This window comes from Halichoerus grypus, chromosome 7 (genome assembly GCF_964656455.1).
Source record: "Halichoerus grypus chromosome 7, mHalGry1.hap1.1, whole genome shotgun sequence".
Classification (NCBI taxonomy): Eukaryota; Metazoa; Chordata; class Mammalia; order Carnivora; family Phocidae; genus Halichoerus; species Halichoerus grypus.
The window spans coordinates 102,988,113-103,008,636 of NC_135718.1; the positions used below are offsets into that span (position 1 = coordinate 102,988,113).

Below are 20,524 nucleotides of genomic sequence, written 5' to 3' on the forward strand. Positions count from 1 at the left end.
TTAAAAAGCAAGTTCCATTGAAACTTATTTCTAGCTAGTTATTCCTATGAGCAAAGTATGTGTAACATACAGGGTGTGGAAGGGGGAAAAAATGAAAAAAAAAATCAGTGTGTAGAGCCCAATTCTTGTGTAATAGTTGATAGTCATAAATAGATGTTAAAATTGGTAAGGACTTACTCATTTATTTTCAAAACCCAACTAAAAGAGTTAAAGCCTAAAATACTAAAAGAAACTATAAAGACTAGCTGTAAAAGATCTATGAAAACTATTAATGCTGAAATTATAGAAAATATTTTTAAATGACTGCCAAAAGGATGGAAAAAATAAACATTTAGTGTGTGTACTTGTGCCCTGAGCCGTATCTCTTCTCATTATTAACATCGTGGTTTCTATGAAGAAAAACTACAATTACTGTTTTTTGTTATAGACAATGAGAACTATGCAACAGAATAAGCTTCCATTTTTGTGTTGTCCCAAAAAAGCGCGGGGTCGACCATTGCAATGTGTGGGTCTACAGGAGTGCAGCGCACCTCTCACCTCCCTGTCTGGATCTCCAACGTCATATTTTGCCTACTTGTGATGTTTAGGTTAAAGTTCAAGTGATGGTATACATCGAAACATTTCTCTTTTTATTGAACACATTCTCACAGTTTCTTCACATTCTTTGTGGGAAGCAGAGGAATACACCCAGAAAAAATAAATATAAATTGGCCTGGAAGTTCCAGGCAAGCCATATTGACAGACTACATCAACATTTCAAAGTTGGGCTGTCCTGGCATTTGGAACAAGTAAAACCACCGTCTGAGACATCGCCGATGGCATTCTATCTCAGGCAAATGGACAGAGTCCTCCAGCTTCAAAGAGGATGTTTTCAACGAGGTCAAGTATGTTACCTGAATCTCTGTGCTGTTTTGTAAAGCTTCTCGCAGAGATCACACACACAGACCCTCCAGAGCAAGCCAGCCTTGGAAGGAAGCCTCAACTTCATTCCAAGCAATTATCTTCCCATAGATCTTTGACCTCTAAATGAATGGCCATTTCAAGATTACAGAAAAGTATGGAAAATAAAAGGCTTTGACAACTGACAGAATACCTCATGCTTAGAAAGCAGCAAAAACTTTTTAAAAAAATATTTGTTTGGTGTGTGGGGGGTATTTGTTTTGTGTTGTTCTATTTTGATTTTTTGGTTTGGTTTGGGGGGAGGGGTATGGTGGTAAAATCTGGCTTTTCATTGGTTTCTAAGTCATTTGTCCACTCAACCAGCATAAGCCGGGTGCCAGCATACTGGTGCTAGGGAAATGACATGAACAAAACACGTTCTTAGTCCTCAAGGAGGTCATAGACAGGAAGGCAGGACAGTCACAGGCGGGAAAGTAAGAGCAGTAATAGCTGGGCAGGGAATGAGGGAAACGCAACATGGTGAAGCTGCTTGTGCATTGCCCGTTTGGGAACTGTGACTAGAGAGGAGGACTGTGAAGGAGAGTGACCGGGGAAGAGGCTTGCAGTCACAAATGGACTTTTGTTCTAAGAACTTTGAACTTTATCCTGAAGGTCTTGGGGAAACAAAGAAAGGTTTGAAGCAGAGTGTAATATGGTGACATTTTAGAAAAATATCTCCTTGAGTGAAATAGAAATGGCAGAGCAGGATCAAGGGCACTAGCTGGGGGACTTTTCCAGGGCACCCTGTGGCATCTGAGGAGAAGAGTGTGGTCTGAAGCCACCTCTGCCCTGAGCTGTCCCTGTCCTCCATCCTTGAGTGGAAGGCTTCGCCCTATAGGAAGGGCAGCCTTTATCTTCCCGCAAAGGTGTGCATGGCTTCCCAAGCCCCAAGTGGACAAAGAGCTGCATCCACCCAAATAAAAGCCCCCTTTTTAAATTCATAAATTCAGAGAGGGCACCTTGTTCTAATTCACACAAAGACAGCGGTATGGTGTCGGGAACTTGCAATTATTTAAGTGAGAAATAAGATCCTAAACTGAAGCAGAGAGGGAAAGATATTTACAGTGGCTATTAACTCACCAAATGTTTTGAGGGCCTATTCTATGCCAACCTCTGAACATACAAAGGGAGTCATAACTAAGCTCTGTCCTGGGACAAGTGACGAATTAAGATAGTTGGTGATGGAAACAAATGCATTCCAAATGTCAAATGCCTGATTTGCCATCTGCCTTCCCAACCTGATCTTGATCCTAATGTCTTCATTCTGGTTAATGTTCCAGCATTCCAGAATCTCAAAACCCCAGAATCAGCTTTGACTCTTCCTTGGCCCCAATTGGTCAAGCTCTGTAGGACTATCCCTGCAGCACGGCTCATAATTTCCTCCACTTTGCCTTTCTTACTGCTTCTGACCCAAGTCCTTATTACTCCTCACTTGAACTCCTGAAGGAAACTTCTAGCTCTTCTCCCTATTTCCAATCTCTTTGATCTCCAATCCATTCTGCTTTGGCAGGTTCTTTAAACCCAGTGATGACTAAATTCTATCAAGGTTCTACATCTCAAAGAGGATGCAGCTGAAACTCATTGGCTTGATATTCAAGTCACTCCGTAATGGGACCTACGGTTTCATGTTTCCACTCCAAACTTATCTCCTTCTGTTTCCTGGTGATTTCTGATAGTTGCTGTGCCTCAAATATCCTTACCCTCCATCTCTGACAATCAAAGCCTACACACTACATTTTCCATGAAGGGCTGGCTGTCTTGTGAGGCACTGAGCTTGCAGTGTTCCAGAAAAAACTAAACAAAACCCCTGAAGGAATCTTGTTCCGGGAATCCATCGAGTGGGGAGGGTTGTATGAACAGTAGTTCCCAAAGCCTAGTTGATCATCAGAATCACGAGGGTAGCTTTTGAAAGATTCAGATTCCTGAACCCTTCATTCTAGAAATTCTGATTTGAGAAGTTTGGAGTAGTGCCTTGTGAATCTGTATTTCTAAAACTTTCGGTAAGATTTGTGAATCTCCCCAGATGACCACTTAAGGTCTCTTTCATTATTACATTTCTATGATAAGGAGCTTCCCCTGGGCCTCCCAGAAAAATGCAGTTGTTTCCACCCCTGTATCAAGAGCATTTATCATAATCTCTCTTGTGTCATAACAATTTAAATCTATTTCAGGCTCCTCCATGATGTTGCATGATCCTAAAGTTAAGAGTCTTGTATAGCACTCACTCTCAGGGCCAAAATCATCTTTCTATAAAGATTTACCAAATTAAATTGAATTTGCTTGCAGTAGATCTGAAATGTGCTATTTTCAGGATCAGAAAGAATGAGAGTCTAAACAAAACTGAAAATGGCACTATTAAATACAGAAGTTTCCTGATAGCTGGACTTTGGTCTTATGTGAAAGATTAGCAAACCTGAAATGTGTACTTTTCATTGAAACCGGATGTACACCATTATTTCAAATGCAAATGTGAATTCTTCTAGTGATATTTCATTTGGGTTTCAGACTCATTAGCCCCTCATCTTGTCAACCCCTTTTCTTCTGATGCTGATTTTCCCCTCCATTCATATGAATTTGCTACTTTTCTTTATCTTAAGTTGATCATTGGCAGTTATTTTAGAGCATGATGATAGATTCTAAAACTTATGTGGCACAAAACAGCCACAGAAATTTTTCTGTCTGTGGAACTATGCCCAGGAAGTATTACAACATCATGAGAGGAAATTCCTAGACACAATATTACTTTTTAAGTTGTGTATGTACAAAACGTGGCACCACCAAGAATATATAAAAATTTGTAAGTAGATCTTTTAATACGTAACAATATAGGCAGTTTTCTTTTTCAAAGAATCAACTTTATTGAAATATAATTATAGACAAAAATACCTTTATCTCTTTAAAGTGAAAAATTAGATGAGTTTTGACTGTGGATACTCATGAAACCACCGTCACATACAGAACCTTTATTCACACCCAAAAGATAATTTTTCTTTCAAAAATAATCATTCCAAAAGCAAATCCAAACAGAGTACATAAGAAATTCCCTCCTCTTTCCAAAATATGTTTAATTGGGTGTAAATTGGAATTCATGTAAACCAGTGATTCCCAACAGGGGGCGATTTGGCTCCCCCAGGAGTCAGTCCTTTGGCCATGTCTGGAGACATTTTTCGTTGTCTGGATTTGGGGTGGGTGTTACAGGTTATCTGCTGGGTAGAGCACAGGGATGCTGCTAAATAAACATCCCACAAGGCACAGAACAGCTCCCACTACAACAAAGGATTAATGGTTTAAAATGTCAAGAGTGCTGAGGTTGACGAACCCTGGTATAGATCCATTTCCATAATTGACCATGAATGAAACAATACAGTACTCACTCTCTGAACATTGCATTTGCTTATTGTCCTGCCTGAAACGCCTCTCCACTGCCCAACAACAAATCTATAAGGAGGGTACTATTTTTCTACCCATTTTATAATTGAAAGAAACTGAGGCTTAGTAAGATGAACTAACTTGGCCAAGGTCACATAGTAACCTTGTGATATGGGATTTGAATCCAGATCCTTTTACTCTGAGGCCTGTTCTTAAACTCTATGTGATACTATTAATTTTTTTAAAGACTTATTTATTTGAGAGAGAGAGAGAGCAGAGGGGAGGGACAGAGGGAGCGGAAGAGAGAAACTCAAGCAGACTCCACGCCAAGCACAGAGCCCAACTCAGGGCTCTATCTCACGACGTGAACCAAAACCAAGAGTCGGATATTTAACCAGCTGTGCCACCTAGGCACCCCAAAACTATTAATTTTTTTAATGAAAATACAAGCCCTGTGTCTGGCCCAGGCACTTAGTAAGCAATCAGTATATCTAAGCAGATGTTAACATTGTCAAATTCAGTAGCAAAATAACTTCTTATCTGCTGGATCTGATTTTTTCCCAAATTGTTGGTGAATAGAACACGTGCTTATGTTTCTTGTATGTCTTCTGTGTGCCAGGAACAAATCCTCTGAGCTTCATTCAATCCTTCTGGGAACAACTGTGCATGGTCATTACTAACCAAATCTTTAAGATGAGGTACCAGATTCTCAGAGTAACTTAACCACAGCAGTGTTGGGATTTAAACCAAGATCATCTGGGTTTGTCTGTTTGTTTAACTGTTCCAAACCTTTAATAGCTGATGGTATAGACTGAAAGCTTGTGTCCCCCCACAATTCTCTGTTGAAGTCCTAACCCCCAGATGATGGTATTTGGAGATGGAGGGTAATTAGATCATGAAGGTGGAGCCTTGTCTGATAGGGTAAGGCCTTTATAAGAAGTGTCACTAGAGAGCTTGCTCACTCTCTCTCTCTCTCTACCTGCCAAGTGAGGGGTACAGTGAGAAGACAGCCACAAGACAGGAAGAGAGCTCTCACCAGAACCTGACCATGTTGATTCCTTGATCATGGCCTTTTGGCCTCCAAACTGTGAAAAAATAAATTTCCGTTGTTTAAGCACCTAGTCTAGGGTATTTGATTATGGCAGCCTGAACAGACTGAGAAAGCTAAAAATTATAAAAACTGTACCAGAGGAGCATTGTTTCTCAAACTCTCTCTTGTTTCTACCTCCAGATACATGCACTCTGTGATAACAAGAGTGTTATCCTGTCATCTTCAATGTACATCTAGGGAACTCTTTTCTGAATGTACTTCTAGTTTGGAGCTAGAGTAAAAGAATCTATAAAATACACTGAGCAATGTTTCTAGACAGAGTAGGCCTTCAACAAATGTTGTAGTGTGATTTTTTTTTTTAATCTGTAAGGGCATTTTAGTGTTTATTCTTCCACAGACGTATATGTTCATTAACCACCTCTTAAAGCTTAGGTCCGATCAACAGTCTCTCTCTTTTTGAAGGTAGTTTTCCCTTATCTCCCTACCCTCACTAGCACTATATGGCTTGTTCACTCGTTTCCACCTCCCTAAGCTGTACTAATAAGTCCTAGGGGTATGTCCTTTCTGCAAAAATCACACACACACACACACACAAAAAAAACCTGCGACTTTATGCAAATCGGTTTAGGGAATTCCTCCAGGCCTCTCCTTCCTACTTTCTGCTGTGTTCCTTGGTGCTTTCTAGGCTCGGTCTGGGAAAGCTGGATTAGGCTCTATTTTTAGTACCAATTACAGTCTAACCTGTGTCAGAGTTCTGCATAGATGTGCCTGTCAACCCATGGGGAAGAGGGTACAAGCCTTAGCCATTGTCATATGCCCCTGCTCCCCCCCAGAACTAGTCCATGGCTGTGCTCAGTACAGGGACTGAATTCAATTGGATTGAGGGCTATAGTTTTATTCCTGTTCTTTGGAGCTTCTATTGTTCTATCCTTCTACCCTTCTAGTTCCATGATACCCCACCAGTCTTTGATCCCACTTTGCTTTTATTCTTGACATTCTGGGCAAAGTCAAAAGACCTGTATGCAAATAAAAGCTTTACAACTTCCTACTGATAAATTATTTAATGTCACAGCCTTTTTTAGTCATCTATGATCAATCAGTAGATGATAGATAGATGATAGATGATAGATAAATAGATGACAGATAGATGATGGATAGATAGATGATAGATGATAGATAGATGATAGATAATAGATAGATAATAAATAGATAGATAATAACCTTGTAATTAGGATACTGCAGCTGTAGAAAACACTACAGTATAAAGAGACTTACAAATGACTAAAATAAAGTTGTATCAGAATTAAGAGACAACTTGAGATGGTGATGGGTATTAAAGAGGGCACGTACTGAATGGAGCACTGGGTGTTATACGCAAACAATGAATCATGGAACAGTACATCCGAAACTAATGATGTAATGTATGGTAATTAACATAACATAATAAAATAAATGAAAATTTTAAAAAAAGAGACAACTTGAAATTGGGTTGCTTTTTTTTTTCTTATAGAAATGTTATAACAAAATGCTAACAAAAAAGGACAAATAAAGTACAGTGCTGAAAGAGAGAGAGAAACTGTTCGATACAGAGTAGCATTCAATAATTGTTAGTTGTCATTATTAGTATCATTATTGTAACTTGAAATTGAGCATAGTAAGAGTACTTACATCATGGAAATTGGTAAACACTACAAACCGGGACTTTTTTTCAGAGAGAACTGCTTTACCAGCATACCACTGGACTAGTGTCACATATTGAAATGACAATATTTTGGATCTATTAGGTTAAATACAACATTATTATAATTAATTTCACCTGTTTCTATTTGCTTTTTTTATGTGGTTACTAAAAATTTTTAGATTACATTGTGATATTTCCAGTGGATACTGTTGGGCTAGATAGATCCTAACCCACGTGATAACCTGACCCTGTCACATTCCACAGTGTGGTCCCAAGTATTTCTGGGCGTTTCAGAGAGAGCTCGGATGCTCCACAAATCAGTCCAGATTGATAGTTTTCATCTTTGTCATCAGTTCTCTCCTTGAACCATTGTTCCTCCTGAGTCTTCAGGCCCCTTGCATGATCTAATCACCTTGACATTCCATACTGAACTCTCTAGATCCCTGTTCCTATTGGCTGTTGGTGAGGTCCCCTCCATAGTTACTACAAATGTCTACTGACAGCACCCAAGAACCCAATATATTTATCTCAAGGGCCCCTACATGCTTCATCTCAGTTTCCAGGTGACAAGGGAAGGGCCAACTCAATGCCCATTGATGAAAAAAATTCTAAAACTCCTTATTTACAGTAGCCCCCTCTTCCTTGACACTCTCAATCTCTCTCTTTCTAGTAACAGAAGATCTCATCTTCTGTTCCTGGCCCAGACATGGGGAACAAAATTCCCCTAACATACAAAAAAAAAAAAAAAAAATACCTTTGATGTTTCCTAGCTGCTCCCACCTCTAACCTTCACATCATATTAAATAAAGTTCCTTCCTAATGTGTAAAATGTGGGATTCTGTGGGGGCGGAGCAAGATGGCGGAGGAGTAGGAGACCTGGATTTCGTCTCCTCTCAGGAATTCAGCTGGATAGGGATCAAACCATTCTGAACACCTACAAACTCAACAGGAGATCGAAGAAAAGAATAGCAACAACTCTCTGAACAGAAAAGCGACCACTTTCTGGAAGGTAGGACGTGCGGAGAAGTGAATCTGAGGCGATATTCGGGAGGATAGACGGCGGGGGAGGGGCCTCCGTCGGCCGCTTCTGGCAAGTGATAGAGCCTCCGAGCACAAAATCAGAACTTTTAGAAGTCTGCTCCGCTGAGGGAGGTCGCTCCAGTAGCTAAGCGGGGGGTGGAACCCTCGCGGGACAGTGTGGTCTCAGGACCCTCGGGGTCACAGAAAGACCGGGGGTGCCTGAGTGCGGCAGAGCTCCCAGGTATCGGAGCAGGGAAGCCAGCTGCAGAGACGGAGCCCAGGCGCGGGCTCTCAGCTCGGGGTTGCTATAAACCGTGATCCGCGGCACAGTCGGGCCACTGCTCCTCCAGCAGGGACCCAACAAGCGGCAGATCCGGGGAGACTCACCTTCTTCCCCCGGGAGGAGAGGTGCGGGAGTGCACCGCGGGGATCTGCTGGGTTTGGAGACTCCACCCGGGGTCGGGTGCCAGAGATAGAAGCGCGCGGTCACAGGCCGGGTGAGCGCGGAGTGCGGCCGGAGACCGGGGAGACGGGAGTGACTGACTGCTTTTCTCTGGGGGCTCGCTGAGGAGCGGGACCCCGAGTTCTCGGCTCCGCCGGGGCGGAGACTGGGAGGCCGCCATTTTCACTCTCCGCCTCCAAAGCTGTACGGAAAGCTTGCAGGAACAAAAGCTCCGGAGAGCAAACCCGAGCAGATTACTCAGCCCGACCGGCAAGGGCGGGGCAATTTTGCCTCCGGAAAAGACATTTGGGAACCACGGCAACAGGCCCCTCCCCCAGAAGATCAGCGAAAACAGCCAGCCAAGACCAAGTTTACCGATCAGTGAGAACGGCAGAACTCCAGCGCTAGGGGAATACTGCACATAGAATTCATGGCTTTTTTACCATGATTCTTTAGTCTTTCAAAGTTAATTACTTTTTTAACTGTCTTTTTTTCTTTTTTCCTTTTTTCTTTTTTTTTGAATTTTTCTTTTTCCCTTTTTCAACCAACATCTTATCAATCCCTTTTTTAAAAAAAAAACATTTTTATTTTTCATTTTTAAAGTCATATTCTATCCCTTCATAGTAGTTACCCGTATTTTTGGCATATATATATAAGTTGTTCTCTCTTTAAAATCTTGAGATAGTTTCTTCTAACAGATCAAAATATACTCTAAATCTCTAGTGTATGGTTTTTTTCTACTCCCCTGCCTGATCACATTCTCTCCCTTTTTTCTTTCTTTCTTTCTTTTTTTTTAATCCTCTTCTTTCTTTTTTCAAACAACTTATCAAATCCTTTTTTAAAATTTTTTATACTTTCCATCGTTACAGTCATATTCCATCCCTTCATCATATCAACCCTTATTTTTGTACATATATAAGTTTTTCTTTCTTTAAAATTTTGGGAGGGACTTTCTTTTAACAGACCAAAATACACCCAAAATCTAGTGTGTGGCACTGATCTATAATCCAGCCTGATCATATTTGATCACATTCTGTTTTTGTTTTGTTTTGTTTTGTTCTGCTTTTGTTTGTTTTTATCTTTATCTTTTTCTTTTTTCTTTTTTTCTTTCCTTTCCTTTTTTCTCTCTTTCCCTTTCTTTTCCCACTGCTTCAGGTCTTTTCTGATTTGTTTAGAGTATATTTTCTGGGGACGTTGTTACCCTGCTAGCATTTTGTTCTCTCATTAATCTATTCTCCTCTGCACAAAATGACAAGACGGAAAAAATCACCTCAACGAAAAGAACAAGAGGTAGTACCGACTGCCAGGGACCTACTCAATACGGACATTAGTACGATGTCAGATCTAGAGTTCAGAATCATCACTTTAAAGATACTAGCTGGGCTTGAAAAAAACATGGAAGTTATTAGAGAAACCCTTTCTGGAGAAGTAAAAGAACTAAAATCGAACCAAGTAGAAATCAAAAAGGCTATCAATGAGGTGCAATCAAATATAGGGGCGCTAACCGCTAGGATAAATGAGGCAGAAGAAAGAATCAGTGAGATAGAAGACCAAATGATGGAAAATAAAGAAGCTGAGAAAAAGAGAGAAAAACAACTACTGGATCACGAGGGCAGAATTCGAGAGATAAACGATACCATAAGACGAAACAACATTAGAATAATTGGGATCCCAGAAGAAGAAGAAAGAGAGAGAGGGGCAGAAGGTATAATGGAGCAAATTATAGCAGAGAACTTCCCTAATTTGGGGAAGGAAACAGGCATCAAAATCCAGGAAGCACAGAGAACCCCTCTCAAAATCAATAAAAATAGGTCAACACCCCGACATCTAATAGTAAAACTTACGAGTCTCAGAGACAAAGAGAAAATCCTGAAAGCAGCTCGGGAGAAGAGATATGTAACCTACAAAGGTAAAAACATTAGATTGGCAACAGACTTATCCACAGAGACCTGGCAGGCCAGAAAGGACTGGCAGGACATATTCAGAGCACTAAATGAGAAAAATATGCAGCCAAGAATACTATATCCAGTTAGGCTGTCATTGAAAATTGAAGGAGAGATAAAAAGCTTCCAGGACAAACAAAAACTAAAGGAATTTGCAAACACGAAACCAGCCCTACAACAAATATTGAAAGGGGTCCTCTAAGCAAAGAGAGAGCCTAAAAGCAACATAGACCAGAAAGGAACACAAACAATATACAGTAACAGTCACTTTACAGGCAATACAATGGCACTGAATTCCTATCTTTCAATAGTTACCCTGAATGTAAATGGGCTAAATGCCCCAATCAAAAGACACAGGCTATCAGATTGGATTAAAAAACAAGACCCATCGATATGCTGTCTGCAAGAGACTCATTTTAGACCCAAAGACACCCCCAGATTGAAAGTGAGGGGGTGGAAAACCATTTACCATGCTAATGGACACCAAAAGAAAGCTGGGGTGGCAATCCTTATATCAGACAAATTAGATTTTAAACCAAAGACTGTAATAAGAGATGAGGAAGGACACTATATCATACTTAAAGGGTCTATCCAACAAGAAGATCTAACAATTGTAAATATCTATGCCCCTAACATGGGAGCAGCCAATGATATAAGCCAATTAATAACAAAAGCAAAGAAACACATTGACAACAATACAATAATAGTGGGGGACTTTAACACCCCCCTCACTGAAATGGACAGATCGTCTAAGCAAAAGATCAACAAGGAAATAAAGACTTTAAATGACACACTGCACCAAATGGACTTCACAGACATATTCAGAACATTCCATCCCAAAGCAACGGAATACACATTCTTCTCTAGTGCCCATGGAACATTCTCCAGAAGAGATCACATCCTAGGTCATAAATCAGGTCTCAACCGGTACCAGAATATTGGGATCATCCCCTGCATATTTTCAGACCACAATGCTTTGAAACTAGAACTCAATCACAAGAGGAAAGTCGGAAAGAACTCAAATACATGGAGGCTAAAGAGCATCCTACTGAAGAATGAATGGGTCAACCAGGAAATTAAAGAAGAATTAAAAAAATTCATGGAAACCAATGAAAATGAAAACACAACTATTCAAAATCTTTGGGATACAGCAAAGGCAGTCCTAAGAGGAAAGTATATAGCAATACAAGCCTTTCTCAAGAAACAAGAAAGGTCTCAAGTACACAACCTAACCCTACACCTAAAGGAGCTGGAGAAAGAACAGCAAATAAAGCCTAAACCCAGCAGGAGAAGAGAAATAATAAAGATCAGAGCAGAAATCCATGAAATAGAAACCAAAAGAACAGTAGAACAGATCAACGAAACTAGGAGCTGGTTCTTTGAAAGAATTAACAAGATTGATAAGCCCCTGGCCAGACTTATCAAAAAGAAAAGAGAAATGACCCAAATCAACAAAATCATGAATGAAAAAGGAGAGATCACAACCAACACCAAAGAAATACAAACAATTATAAGAACATATTATGAGCAACTCTAGCCAGCAAATTAGATAACCTGGAAGTAATGGATGCATTCCTAGAGATGTATCAACTACCAAAACTGAACCAGGAAGAAATAGAAAACCTGAACAGACCTATAACCACTAAGGAAATTGAAGCAGTCATCAAAAATCTCCCAAAACACAAAAGCCCAGGGCCAGATGGCTTCCCAGGGGAATTCTACCAAACATTTCAAGAAGAATTAATACCTATCCTTCTGAAACTGTTCCAAAAAATAGAAATGGAAGGAAAACTTCCAAACTCATTTTATGAGGCCAGCATTACCTTGATCCCAAAACCAGACAAAGACCCCATCAAAAAGGAGAATTACAGACCAATATCCCTGATGAACATGGATGCAAAAATTCTCACCAAAATACTAGCCAATAGGATCCAACAGTATATTAAAAGGATTATTCACCACGACCAAGTGGGATTTATCCCTGGGCTACAAGGTTGGTTCAACATCTGCAAATCAATCAACGTGATACAATACATTAACAAAAGAAAGAACAAGAATCATATGATCCTCTCAATAGATGCAGAAAAAGCATTTGACAAAGTACAGCATCCTTTCTTGATCAAAACTCTTCAGAGTATAGGGATAGAGGGTACATACCTCAATATCATAAAAGCCATCTATGAAAAACCTACAGCGAATATCATTCTCAATGGGGAAAAACTGAGAGCTTTCCCCCTAAGGTCAGGAACGTGGCAGGGATGTCCACTATCACCACTGCTATTCAACATAGTATTGGAAGTCCTAGCCACAGCAATCAGACAACAAAAAGAAAGAAAAGGCATCCAAATTGGCAAAGAAGAAGTCAAACTCTCACTCTTTGCAGATGATATGATACTTTATGTGGAAAATCCCAAAGACTCCACCCCAAAACTGCTAGAACTCATACAGGAATTCAGTAAAGTGGCAGGATATAAAATCAATGCACAGAAGTCAGTGGCATTCCTATACACCAACAACAAGTCAGAAGAAAGAGAAATTAAGGAGTCGATCCCATTTACAATTGCACCCAAAACCATAAGATACCTAGGAATAAATCTAACCAAAGAGGCAAAGGATCTGTACTCAGAAAACTATAAAATATTCATGAAAGAAATTGAGGAAGACACAAAGAAATGGAAAAACGTTCCATGCTCATGGATTGGAAGAACAAATATTGTGAAGATGTCAATCCTACCTAGAGCAATCTACACATTCAATGCAATCCCCATCAAAATACCATCCACTTTCTTCAAAGAAATGGAACAAATAATCCTAAAATTTGTATGGAACCAGAAAAGACCCCGCATAGCCAGAGGAATGTTGAAAAAGAAAAGCAAAGCTGGCGGCATCACAATTGCAGACTTCCAGCTCTACTACAAAGCTGTCATCATCAAGACAGTATGGTACTGGCACAAAAACAGACACATAGATCAATGGAACAGAATAGAGAGCCCAGAAATGGACCCTCAACTCTATGGTCAACTCATCTTTGACAAAGCAGGAAAGAATGTCCAATGGAAAAAAGACAGTCTCTTCAACAAATGGTGTTGGGAAAATTGGATAGCCACATGCAGAAGAATGAAACTGGACCATTTCCTTACACCACACACAAAAATAGACTCCAAATGGTTGAAAGACCTCAATGTGAGACAGGAGTCCATCAAAATCCTAAAGGAGAACACAGGCAGCAACCTCTTCGACCTCAGCCGCAGCAACTTCTTCCTAGAAACATCACCAAAGGCAAGGGAAGCAAGGGCAAAAATGAACTATTGGGACTTCATCAAGATAAAAAGCTTTTGCAAAGCAAAGGAAACAGTCAACAAAACCAAAAGACAACTGACAGAATGGGAGAAGATATTTGCAAATGACATATCAGATAAAGGGCTAGTATCCAAAATCTATAAAGAACTCATCAAACTCAACACCCAAAGAACAAAGAATCCAATCAAGAAATGGGCAGAAGACATGAACAGACATTTTTCCAAAGAAGACATCCAAATGGCCAACAGACACAAGAAAAAGTGTTCAATATCGCTCGGCATCAGGGAAATCCAAATCAAAACCTCAATGAGATACCACCTCACACCAGTCAGAATGGCTAAAATTAACAAGTCAGGAAATGACAGATGTTGGCAGGGATGTGGAGAAAGGGGAACCCTCCTACACTGTTGGTGGGAATGCAAGCTGGTGCAGCCACTCTGGAAAACAGTATGGAGGTTCCTCAAAAAGTTGAAAATAGAGCTACCATACGATCCAGCAATTGCACTACTGGGTATTTACCCCAAAGATACAAAAGTAGGGACCCGAAAGGCTATGTGCATCCCGATGTTTATAGCAGCAATGTCCACAATAGCCAAACTGTGGAAAGAGCCAAGATGTCCATCAACAGATGAATGGGTAAAGAAGAGGTGGTATATATATACAATGGAATATTATGCAGCCATCAAAAGAATAAGATCTTGCCATTTGCAACGACGTGGATGGAACTGGAGGGTATTATGCTGAGCGAAATAAGTCAAACAGAGAAAGACATGTATCATATGACCTCACTGATATGAGGAATTCTTAATCTCAGGAAACAAACTGAGGGTTGCTGGAGTGGGGGGTGGGGTGGGAGGGATGGGGTGACTGGGTGATGGACACTGGGGAGGGTATGTGTTCTGGTAAGCGCTGTGAATTGTGCAAGACTGTTGAATCTCAGATCTGTACCTCTGAAACAAATAATGCAATATATGTTAAGAAAGAAAAAAAGAAGAAGAAGAATATAGCAGGAGGGGAAGAATGAAGGGGGGGAAATTGGAGGGGGAGAAGAACCATGAGAGACGATGGACTCTGAAAAACAAACTGAGGGTTCTAGAGGGGAGGGGGTTGGGAGGATGGGTTAGCCTGGTGATGGGTATTGAGGAGGGCACGTTCTGCATGGAGCACTGGGTGTTATGCACAAACAATGAATCATGGAACACTATATCTAAAACTAATGATGTAATGTATGGGGATTAACATAACAATAAAAAAAATTTTTAAAAAAATGTGGGATTCTGTTATTGCAAGGTTAGTAAAAAATATTTTCTATTGGTCTTCTAGTTACTACTTAAGAAAAAAAGTGGGGGGAGTTCTGTTTGTTTTCTTTTTCTACTTGTGTGGGAGATGAATTAATACTAACTTCTATAAGCAGTAAGACACAGTAATCCTGGCAAGATGTGAAGCCCCTTGACTACTAGGGTTGTGGCAGTAGAGATTTTGACAAATGATCAGATTTGGGATGTACTTTGCAGGTGGAGCAAGAAGGCTTACTGGATTAAATATGACAAGTGAAGGAACTCGAGGAATCAAAGATGATTTCTGGATGACTTGACTGAGTCACTAAGTATTGGTGCCATTGACTGAGTTAAGAGGAAGACCATAGAGAAGCAGTTTGAGGAGGCAGTTTGCAAATCAAGAGATCTGTTTTGGACAGCTCCTCATTTAAGCACCACAGAGGTGCTTAAGATGACTCCAAGAGTCATTTTCTTCTTCCCATTTTACAGATGAGGAAAAACACAGACAGGTTATGTAACAAGATTAAGGTCATTTGGCTGACTCACCCCATGTGATATCTTCCTTCACACAGCAGTGTAGAGGTTAAGATGGCTGAATCCTAACCCCACAACCATCATTTGCTAGTTGTGTGACCCTTTGGCAAGGCCCTTAAATTCTCTAAGCCTTGATTTTGTCCTCGTGAAAATGGAAAGTTTCCTGCTCAGGGTTTGAGTGAAAGTCAAGTGCGGCAAGATAGGCAATTTGCATGATGTAACATATAATACCTGTGTGGTAAGTGTTAGCTAATGTTATAGTTGATCATCTCCAAAGCTAGAAATACTGTAACATTATGATCCTGGATTACTCCTACTAAAAGAACCCATTTAGAAGGTATATGTTCTCCCTCCAATCAGCCTCCAGCTTTGACCTTAGTTTTGTCTCTCACTGTTAAGACTGCATTCCAGAATGAGAACCCAATAGCCTATCCTGGATACTCTCTGACATCTAAAAATTAGGGCAGGGGAGAAGCCAGTGAGACATGAAATAAAGTCTGATTGAGTAAAGGAAACATCAGAGGCAAAAGACAAGATACAAAAAGTCCACTGAAAGGGTCTGAAATGACCAAAGAGAAAAAGTCCCAACCTTAATCAGGGAAAGTTAGTTGTCTCAGTGAAAAAAAAAAAAAAATAACCACACACGATATAATCAGGCAGTAAAGATCTTGATCCCGGAAATCCAAAGGTGAAGAGTAATCAAGAGCATTTCCCCCATGCTGACCTCACAGGAAGAACTGATCCAAAATTAGCAAAGTTTAGAGGTTTAGCTTAAATGCCTGGAAAATTCCTTCCCTGAGCCCACCAGGTGCAGCAGCCTCTTCCACCATCCCATTGTACACCCTAACATCAGAATGCCCCTTCTCCCTCATGGCACTCCATCTGGTAAGAAAATACGGCAGTGGAAAAGCAGTGCCAACTGAAGTGGGGGTGACCCTTCCAAACGGTCACCAAATGGTACCTTTTCAATAACCTTTAAAGGTAAAATGAGGATATGATCATTAAGACTGGTATAAAAAGCTGTCAGAGAAAGCAAGGTAAAGCAAGACCACAGAGAGACAAAGTAGAAATGGTCAGAGTGTCGAGCCTTGTCTCAGAAGTGTAGGGCCCACTCCACCCCAAATTCAGCCCCATGCCAGACAGGCTCTCTCTAGGTTGGATCCTAGCTACAAGTCTGGGATGGGGTCTCTGGTTCCTGCAGTCTGGGGAGACAGTCTAAGGATTAAGAGCAGGTGCTTTGAAGACTGGCTGACTGAGTCTGAATTCCAGCTTGCCTCAACCTTTTCAGTAATAATGGAAGAATTATTGGAGTAATTAGACAACGTAACCTTATTAAGCCTTGGTTTCCTCATTAATAAATGTGGGAAAGAATATAATAATTGCATAGTAAAGGTAGGAAAGAGTATAATAACAGGGTCGCTGTGAGATGTCAGTGACATAATGCTCCTAAAGCACCTGGCACATAGCCTTCAGTAAGCACTTATACTGATTCTATCCTTATCTGGAGTGTCATTCTGATTAGACCAGGATTTCTCAGGGAATGAGCCTTTTCAGAAAAAAAAAAAAAAAAAAAACCTGCCAGGAATTTGTTCCTTTTCAGTCCATTTCTTTGCTTGCCCCCATTCTAGAAAAAAAATATTTATTGGGCACCCAATAAGTTCCAAAAATAAATTGCTAAAGAAAATAGTGGGGAAACTATTGCATTAAGTCCCAAGAATAAAAAAAAAAAAAAAATTTAGTCAAGAGGACTAGACCAAGGTAGATTTCAGAAGTTCACTGGAAGGGATGAATCAGTGAGGAGGGCTAAGAAAGGCCAACTTTCATATGCTTATGGAGGTTAGGGGCATTTCTAATGTCGTCCCAATGTTGAGTTGTGATTTCCTCCTGTACATTATTTTGATCCCCCTTCTTCCTTTTCCCAAATGTATCATAAACTCTCAGAGGACCAGAGAAACTGTGTTGGCTGGAAACAAACAAGAAAGGCGGGGGTGGGAAACTCTATGGTGGGAAACTCTATTGTATGTCTGTGTCTTACCTCAGTAAGAGTTCCAGGGGAAAGAATAGGCTGTGCTAGAAAACAGAGAGCTGGCCAGGTAATCCTGGGGACCCCCAGACAGTGAAGGAGATACAAATAAGGGGGTTGCCTGGGGAGATGCCTGTCAGCTCTGCAGCCACTCTGGAGGGATATGCCCCAGCCCAAAGCCCCCAGGTGATTTCCCCTTCAGAAAAAGCATCCTGTGATTATGGCTAGCATGCAGGACAGGAGGGCAGAAAGCTGGAGGTCCCACTAGGGTGATTAATTGCCAAACTGGACGTGTTGTGAGTAAAAGGGAAGACTATTCAAAACTACTTGAAATAATGTTGGGTGAACAACACACACCAGGACTGTCCAGGCAAGCCAACACATGACCACCCTCATCTGTGTCCATTGTCCTAGTCTATGCACAAACACAAAACTAGAAACGTAGATGATGTATGCTGAGGAACAAAGAAAAAAGGGTGGATAAGTGATGGGGAAGGAAGCAAACATCTTCAAAAGCACTATGACATACCAGGCCTATGTGGAGCACATCATGTTCATGACCTCATTTATTCCTGGCAGAGTGGGAATTTTAGGGAAGTGATGTAGCTGTTGTGTGAACTCAGGACACTCTGAAGCTGCACTTCATCCTCTTTTGCCCCATGCTACCACCCTGGTTCCAGCACTCATCACCACAGTGGTGATCATAATGATGACTATTGCTCTTACTGAGTATCTGAAAACTCCATGGGATGCTTTATATATGGTAGCTCATTGCAGTCATCAAAAACCTGCTAGGCAATGAGGAGAGAGAGGTTAAGTAACTTCCCCAAGCTCACACAGCAGTAAGGATTGGACGCAGAATTCAAACTCGGGTCTGCTGACTGCAGAGCCAGTGTTCTCATTCACTAGGGCTATAGAAAGAGTAACACAATTAAACTGAGTGCCCAGGAGAGGGCTTGCAGCTGTGCAGCATGAGTAGCTGAGAAGAGAGTGTAGCCACAAAGCAAATTTTCCCACTCAAACCTTGGCTCCAGCTACACCTGTCATCCCTGCCCCGAGACGCTCTGCCCACCATGCTCCTTGCTGCCCTTTTGCAATCAATTGACCACACTGTTCTTTCATCTTACAATCATCTCCCCTTCCTCTCTGCCTATCTATAATACTAGCCTTCTTCAGGACTGTGCTTTATTTCCGCCACAGTGTTTTATTAGTACAGTTCTGTTTCCTGCCTGTCCTAGCTGTCATTTTTCTTTACAAGGAGACTCTAAGCAACTTTTAGAACCGTGGCTTTCTCCCTTTGATATTCCACAGCAACTAGGAAGCTACAGTCATGTGGTAAGAGGTGGGTTGAATACCACTGCATTCACTTGAATGTTTACAATGATCTTTACCCCTGACCCCAACACTGAAAGAGTAATTCCCCAGGACAAACAGAAGTCACTCTTTCTTATACATACACATCTCTAAAAAATTCATTGAAAATGAAAAATCATAGATAACCCCCAGATTTCCATTTAGTCATTAACTTTCTTCTTCCTCACTTTGAGCCAATCTTTTAAATTGACTTCTCTTTCTAACATGTGTGCATGCTTGACCTTGCTCTTGAGCCAGAATTTTTAGCAATGTACCAAAATTCACTAGTGAAGGGAAAGGGCTGAACGTTTTCTCAGGGCCTGGCACATGTATTTGTTTGAAGTATGTTTTTAATGAAGGAGGCCCAGATGAATGATAGCTGTCCCAGCAAATGCCAGGTTAGACAGAGCCCCAATAATTTCTGGGTGCTGGAATTTAGGTGCAACCAGAGTGAAAAGAGGAACTATGAAGTGAAATTAAATTGCAACTGCTTGGACCTAAATACACAAAGGTTAAAAATAGAAACATAGAAATTAGGTTTGTTTCAATTCTCGAACACAGAGATTGTGGATCGAGAATCACATCAACTACAGATGTGGAGGAGAAATAAGAGTTTTCTAGTCATTTTACTAGAAAATAAAAAGACAAAACAAAGGTTATTAAGCACCTAGTCTAATAAACCCTTGCTTATTTATTTTTTTAAACAAGTTCATTTTATCTGACTTACAAAATACGAGTAATAATGCTGTGGTGATTTTTTTTTAAGTTAAAGACTGAATCAAGTATTGATTTGGGTGGGTGTAATTTATCAGACCTAACTATCATACATCACTGTACAAATAGTGCAACATGATTTCATGTGTTTTTTAGAACATGATCACAGAGTCAATTTTACCTGGGGCAGATAACTAGTGGTCCCCACAAATCTATTCTCCTCTTATGCTAGGCCCTTTGCCAGCCAGGCAGAGACTACGTTTCTCAGCTTCACTAGCAGCTGTGGCCATGCAATTTAGTTCTCGCCAATGGAACATAAGAGGAAGTGATATAAACATATATCTTCTGTTATCACTTGCTTAAAAGGAAATTGCTTGTTCTGGACTTCCTCTCTTTCCCCTTCCTTTTAATTGAAACATGGATATGCCACATGATTGATCTCTGACTCCACAGGTGAGCATCACCCCCCAGGAGACGACAGAGCAATAAGATGGAAGGAGCATGCACCCCAACTGACCTCACAGAGCTAGACTGTTATATGAGAGAGACATAACTTCTATCTCAGGTGACTGTATTTTGGGCTCCCTTTTCCAGCATCTCAGGTTTTTCCATAATCAGTGCAATTAAAGATTCATCCATTTTCTCAAGGGCTCTTTTAACCTGTGTGTATCAAAATCATTCTCCTTTAAATCATGTGATCGTGCTACCATCTTTGTTGATTCCCTCTTCTTCAGTTTTTAACTGTTCTGAACCTGCCAGAGCTTTCTCAAAAGCTTTAAGTTGATTCTCCACTTGTACTTTCACAGACTCAATATCTTGACTGTCTTGCAAGATTTGCATTTTACTCATCACTCAATTTACTTTGCATTCAAATGTTC

At 40.6% G+C, this 20,524-nt stretch overlaps 1 pseudogene across 1 annotated transcript in view; it reads left to right on the forward strand.

Moving 5' to 3' along the window:
- The window catches only part of LOC118523490 (elongation factor 1-alpha 1-like), a 326,251-nt pseudogene that overhangs the window by 195,792 nt on the left and 109,935 nt on the right, over nucleotides 1-20,524 (forward strand). The gene's annotated exons all lie outside the window — the stretch shown is intronic.